Here is a 7,054-nt window from a genome sequence, read left to right as displayed (position 1 = left end):
CTCCCGTGAAAACAGCAGGTAAAAAGGGAAGGGGATAATCCACCCGAGGCCAGGCCTCGCGCGGAAGGCCGAGCTCAGACAAAGTGGTTCAAGCGCTCCTCCTCCCTGAACCAGAAGTTGAACAGTGAACTAAATGTCTGGCTACGCTGGCTGAGGTGTTTGGTAGGGCAACTGGGCTTGCATCAGTATTCATTAGGCAACAAACTGAAGACAATGCACTGAAACTGGGAGGGACTACCTAAACTTGTCCAATGAGAAACATCCTTTTTCGTTTCCCATTACAAAATGGTTTGCTATGGTGTGCCCTAATGAATATGACCGACAGTAGTAGAGAGAAGGTGGTGGTGTGTGTGTGTTTGCGTGCACGTGTGAACGTGTGTGCTTATTGAGGGGTGCTTGTTGATGATGAAGCAAGATACTCTAGGTGCAATCACTCTGTTTACTGTGAGAGAGAAAAATTTGTGAAAATTCCATTCAGGATTGCATGGACTAATCAACATGACTAATCTCTCTCCTTGGTAATGTCTTAGCAAAGGTTACATCAGCAAAGTGAGTAAGGGGAAGTGAGGGAGGTGAAGGAAGGAAATACAGGGGGAGAGAGGGGGGGAGAAAAAGAGAGAGAGAGCGAGCGACAGAGAGAGAGAGAGCGAGAGAGCGAGAGAGAGAGGTGGGTAATATAATGGAAGAGAAAGATGCATGGAATGTATGACTGAGTCAATTTACACTTTCAATCTTAACAACAGGACTACAACTAATACAGTACTGTGTTTTACTGAAAACACTGAGGAATACTTACAGACTTGAAGGAGTCCTTGTCAACTTTGGCTTCTGTCTCCCATAGGTGGTGTCCATCTATAAAAAAAGGACAACAGAAAATATGAAACACTACATAATCACACAATATAATTGCAAAAAACTAAAGTTACGAACAGGAAGCATAGAAATAGCGCACATAGAACAGATCTGCTGCTTCTTAGACTTGCTTTCGATGAGAATGACAGACCTATAACTCCAATTTCTATGTGAATTTGGTCGGATCGGACCAAAAAGTTACATATTGCAGCTTTAACTCTGCTTCATAAACGCCTTTTGTTCGTTTCATCTTGAGAGTGTGTTGTGGTGTCGAGGCCTCCCTGTCATGCAATAAAAGCCCAGGGATCTGCAGCAGCTGCCGGGAATCTGTAGCTGTAGCAGTTCTCTCACATTCTTTGGGTCTCTCCGGGATTTCATGCCACACCTTCGCGAACAGACGCTCTTGTGCTCTGTTTATACAATCAGGCCCAAACCACAGCACATTTTCTTACAGCCTATGACTCGTTAGTGGCTGTCAGAAATAGAAATGACAATATCCAGCCTTTGTGTGTCTGTGTTGCAATGTCTGGCAGTGCCTGTGTGTGTGTGTGTGTGTGTGTGTGTGTGTGTGTGTGTGTGTGTGTGTGTGTGTGTGTGTGTGTGTGTGTGTGTGTGTGTGTGTGTATGGCACTGCCATGCTGGCTGGCAATATAGTTTCGTCTGTGGCACTACCATGCAGTGTTGGCTGGCAATACAGTTGTGCCAATGTGTGTCTGTGGCACTGGCTGACTATATCATTATGTTTGTGGTCCTAATTTTACAAGGACTGTGAGATATGTGTGAAGTAACAAACACCAAAGATGTTATGGCCATTGGGCAACTGTACTAGTATAACTAAAGACCCAAGTAATAAGATGTGGTCTCTACACCAAATTGTTCTCCCAGTGTTCTTTTTCACAACGCAAAAAGAGAAGGAAAAGATCCCAGTCATGCTTGGCCTGCTATCACTCGTGAAGAAGGGTGGAGCTGGGGTTGGGAGAGAGCTTAGGAGGATGGAAGTCACCATGTATCTGTTTCCAAAAAGCAATATTAAAAGTGAGGAAAAGAGAAGGCCAGACATTGAGAAAGATCACAGACAGATTTCTTTATTTTGAGTTCAGGCAGAAGTGAGAGAAATTAAGACAGAAGAGAAAGATGACGTGAGTAAATAGACAACTGTGATATTTCGGTAGGGTGACGAGTACGCCTATATGACCGTGTGATGCTTTGTGCAGGTGATCATGATGTGCCATGGAGCTGATATGCTCGTCAGGCTGTGAGATGGGAAGAGAGAGAAAGAGAGAGAGAGAGACCGAGAGAGAGAGAGAGAGAGAGAGAGAGAGAGAGAGAGAGAGAGAGAGGTGATAGGGAATGCTCATTCCTCATATTACATCTGGGGAACCAAGAGGGAATCTCGCCCACCCCCGCACTGGGACTCCCTCCAAGAAGGGAAACCTTAGACGTCAACCCTCCACAAGTAAACATGTTTTTCAGGCTTCTCTCTCTCTCTCTCTCTCTCTCTTTTCTCTATTTCTCTCGCGCTCTCATTTTCTTTCCCCATCTGTCTTCATCTCCCTCTCTTTCCTGATCTTACTCCTCTCAATCCCGTTGACATTCTCTTTCGATTCACCTCACTTTCACCCTCTGTCTGTTTGTCATCTACAGAAGCAGCCTTTTCTTTTCAAATAGATGAAACAAGAGGAAACAAAAAGAGTAAAAGCAGTCATTTCCCCCTCTTCTCTCTCCTTCACCTTCGCTGAATCGGGAGACAGCCACATATGTGGCATGCAAACCTTTTCAAGACAGAGAGTGCCGTAGGACTGAACCGCAAAATGTTATGCTCTCTCTCTCTCTCTCTATGTGCAACATCTGTAAAACGCTTCTGTTCCGTCAACCGAACCGCCCCTCCCTACTTCGCAGAGCCCCCACCCACACACAACCCCTCCCTCCATCTATACCTCGGCCTCCTCCTAAACTCTCCCTCTATCAGACTGGTCATAACACAGGGCAGTGGTAGTAGGAGGCATAGCAACTCCCTATACGGGTCAATAACAACTGCACTCAACACATTTACATCAAAAGATTTACACACACAGACACACACACCATTGTCTCAAGTAAAGTCCTTTGGGGAAAGATCAGCCAGCTGCCTTTTAACGTGTCTAAACTGGTGGGGAGAGTCCAAAAGACTCACATTGCACAGTAACACACCAAAGGACCTACTGACGAAGGAAGCATCATCAGGACACAGTTGACGGAGAGGTTTAACTTCTCTAGGGTAGGAGGCAGCATTCGGAATTTTGGATGAAAAGCATGCCCAAATTAAACGGCCTGCTACTCGGGCCCAGAAGATATGATATGCATATAACTCGTAGATTTGGATAGATAACACTCTACTCTAACATTTCCAAAAATGTTAGAATAGTGTCTGTGAGTATAACAGAACTGATTTGGCAAGCGAAAACCTGAGAAATATCCATTCAGGAAGTATTTTTTGGGGGTGTTTTGTAGTTTTCTATTCAATGCCATTACAGTATCCATTGACTTAGGACTCAATTTGCAGTTCCTATGCCTTCCACTAGATGTCAGTCTTTAGAAATTGTTTCAGGCTTGTATTCTTATAAATGAGGGAGTAAGACCAGTCTGAATGAGTGGACCCTGACGTGTCACAGAGCTTTTTCATGCGCAATCCCGAGAGAGTGCATTTCTTGTTTATGGTATTTATTTATATTGATGACATTATTGTCCGGTTTAAATATTATAGATAATTTAGGCAAAAAACAACCTGAGGATTGAATATAAACATCGTTTGACATGTTTCTATGAACTTTACGGATACAATTTGGATTTTTTTGTCTGCCTGTTTTGACTGCGTTTGAGCCTGTGGATTACTGAAGAAAATGCGTGAACAGGGGCGGCAGGGTAGCCTAGTGTTTAGAGTGTTGGGCAAGTAACCGGAAGGTTGCAAGTTCAAACCCCCGACTGACAAGGTACAAATCTGTCGTTCTGCCCCTGAACAGGCAGTTAACCCACTGTTCCTAGGCCGTCATTGTAAATAAGAATTTGTTTTTAACTGATTTGTCTAGTAAAATAAAGGTTAAAAAAATAATATATATATATATAAAGAGACTTTATTGAACAAAAGGAACACTTATTGAGTAAATTAATGTCTTCTGAGTGCAAACATATTGAAGATCATCAAAGGTAAGGGATTCATTTTATCTCTATTTCTGAGTTTTGTAACGCTTCTGCTTGGCTGGTTACTGTTTGTAATCATTTGTCAACTGTTCTCAAATGTTCTCAAATAATCGTAATGTATGCTTTCGCCGTAAAACGTTTTTAAATCTGACACCGTGGTTGGATTCACAAGAAGTTCATCTAAAATATGTTTTGTTTTCTGAATTTTTATAATGAGTATTTCTGTATTTGAATTTGGCGCTCTACAATCTCACTGGATGTTGGCCAGATGGGACGCTAGCGTCCCACATACCCTAGAGAGGTTTAAACCGTCTAACCACAACTCAACTCCCAGGACTAAGTATTTCTAAGTAACAACACGGTCCCTATGTTTATTCTATGACTCATATAATACAGTACATGCTCCCACATGACTACAGGATGGTGGGACCACTCTGGTATTTATTGAAGAACCTTTCTTATCAGGCCTCTCTTACACTTGTGCCTGCACTGACCTGTGGTTGGTTTACACCCAAACACACACAGAGAGAGAGAGAGAGAGGGAGAGTGAGAGAGAGAGAGAGAGAGAGAGAGAGAGAGAGAGAGAGAGAGAGAGAGACATCTCTCTCATCTCTCTCATCAACTTCCACTGGCCAAAGAATGTTCACTTTGGTGGTTTGGGAATGGAACATTTGATTCACCCCATCTTAATTGCAGAGGCACTTGTGAAACAAGCCAGAGATAATGTCGGGGGTGTCTTTTATCTCTCTCTGTCCCTCTTTCCTGTTTCTATAATACAGTCAGTTATCAAATTTGTCAAAAATTCTGCTGCCACCTGTCTGGCAAAAACTGTCAGTAAATTTGGAGCCAAAATAGCAGGCAAAATCGCAGGCCAAACAGGGTCCATCACACACCAGACCAGGGGTTGGCTTCTGCGTCTCTAAGACACCTGGTACAATGCCAGCCAGTCCTTATACCGGTGTAACCTGACAAATCTGTCAACAGAGGTGGTAGGATGGGAAAGTTAGAAGTGGGATCCAGGGTAGAGGTGCTGGGCTAGGGGCAGACCTGACTTCTCTTTCCCTGCTGTGGAGCTATATCTGTGCTGTATGCTCCAGACCTCCAGGCACAGCTCCAATCACACCAGATGTAAAAGCTATCCTGCTCACAAGGGAATTCCCTCCCTCCCCTCTGAGTCAGAGTGTAGGCTTTCCCCAGCACTCCCTCCTCTCATCTCCTCCTTCCCCAACTCCCTCCATGCATGGAAATCAGGGCAAGCCAGAACACACAGTCGATAAGGTGCACCAGGTATGCCTTCCTGCTCCTGTGCCAAAACGAGAGGGTTGAGCGAAGTCAAAACACACAAACACGCCCCCCCCCCCCCCCTTACACACACACACCACTGTAATAAAAATAACAGAGACATCATAGCTAATCCAACTGATCAGCCACACAAAACGAAATGGAAAGTCTCTGCGATATGGAAAATAAATATAATCACTCCGAAAGCCCTATAAAGCAGTACTTACTGGTACAGAGCGTGAGACTCTCAAACACAGCAAAACAAATCTCCGTTAACACATCCACTATGATCACTCTCAACCCACATGGGGCATGCAGAGGGTAACATCATACTTATGAAGCAACTGGTAAGATTCAAAAGTTCTCTCAACAAAACGTGGGTGAAATATCACAGATCGGTCTCAGAGCTTGGAGTTGAAAGATAATAGCCATCACCAAACGTCACTAAGCAGAGAGTCAGCAGTGAGAGTCGACAGTGAGAGTCGACAATGTGAAACACACCCAAGGAACGGATGCAGGACATCCACTAGTGGACAATATCCGTCTCTCCTGCCCCTGGCTTTCCCGAACAGCACTTTGTCTCACCCTGCCTGTGCCCCCTCCCCTCTACTCCTCCTCCCTCCCTCCCTCCCACCCTCCTCCCCCTCTGTTCTCGTCTGTTCCGCTTCGCCTTTCTTCAGGGAATCCTTCGCAGATGAGTCACTGAAAACACTTCCTACTGAACACACAAACAGGCCCGTAGGCTAGCTACCCTACCCCTCAGCGGCAGCACACACACAGACATGTACACACACACACACATGCATATGCTGTTTGCATCAGTCATCCTGCAGGTCCTTGATACAGAGCAATAGGGACGGCCTTAGCATTTGAAAAGTAGAAATAATTATATTTCTGGGCACATTAAACCCTCCCGCAGTGCCACCATCCTTGAGCTTTGCTCTTTTTTTTTTACAGAGAGGGAGTCTCAGGGGGATCGAGAAACAAGCAAAACAACACACGAGAGAGGAAGAGAGAGGGAGCGAGAGGGAGAGAGGGAGAGGAACAGAAAGAAAGTCCTTTATGAGCCTCTGAAAATGGAATCGACTGCACATCTTTAACCACTGTTATTGTGACAACAAATCAATCCCTTTTTGTTGGAAAACGGACAATTCGTTATCTAGTTGAAAACAAGCTTCTATATGTTTATCGCCAAATCAAACTCTGTCTCTGTACAGGTAATGACGTTTTAGTGTGAACACTAGATACGGTGTAGAAAGGTCAATGGCACGCAGGATTCTGTGATATATCCGATTTGGATATATTTGGCTGTTTTTCGCTGTATAACATTTCACAGTGGTCCCGTTTCAGGTTGAGAAGAAGGGGCTGCTTAACTCAAGTTCATATGAGCTGGTAGCATAGCTAGCGTACAGAAATCGGTGGTAGTGGTCGTGGTTTAACTGTAACGCACTCGATTGGGGACGATGACATGAACATATATTGGGTTTGACATCCATCCAAGTATTTTACTCCGATTCTAACCTTAACCTATTGTGAAATACAATAATAAACCTAGATTTGATTTGATTTACAATACACATATAACTCATTTTGCTGGGGGGCAATATGGAGATTCGGGATCTTTCTCCCACGGCATCTTTCCCAACCCTGCGCGTTACCACGGCAATTCCATTGTTTTGGTCGAGTTCCATTGACCTCTTTACCCCATCTATTGAACATCCTACCAATAAAGACTGGAGAGCAC

At 44.3% G+C, this 7,054-nt stretch overlaps 1 pseudogene; it reads right to left on the bottom strand.

Annotated features, from left to right (window-relative positions):
• The window catches only part of LOC115141377 (nuclear factor of activated T-cells, cytoplasmic 1-like), a 61,241-nt pseudogene that overhangs the window by 29,191 nt on the left and 24,996 nt on the right, over positions 1-7,054 (bottom strand).

This window comes from Oncorhynchus nerka, linkage group LG14 (assembly GCF_034236695.1).
Source record: "Oncorhynchus nerka isolate Pitt River linkage group LG14, Oner_Uvic_2.0, whole genome shotgun sequence".
In the NCBI taxonomy this organism is placed as follows: Eukaryota; Metazoa; Chordata; class Actinopteri; order Salmoniformes; family Salmonidae; genus Oncorhynchus; species Oncorhynchus nerka.
Note: the sequence above shows the minus strand (reverse complement) of the source record. Positions and strands in the feature narration are given on the sequence as shown.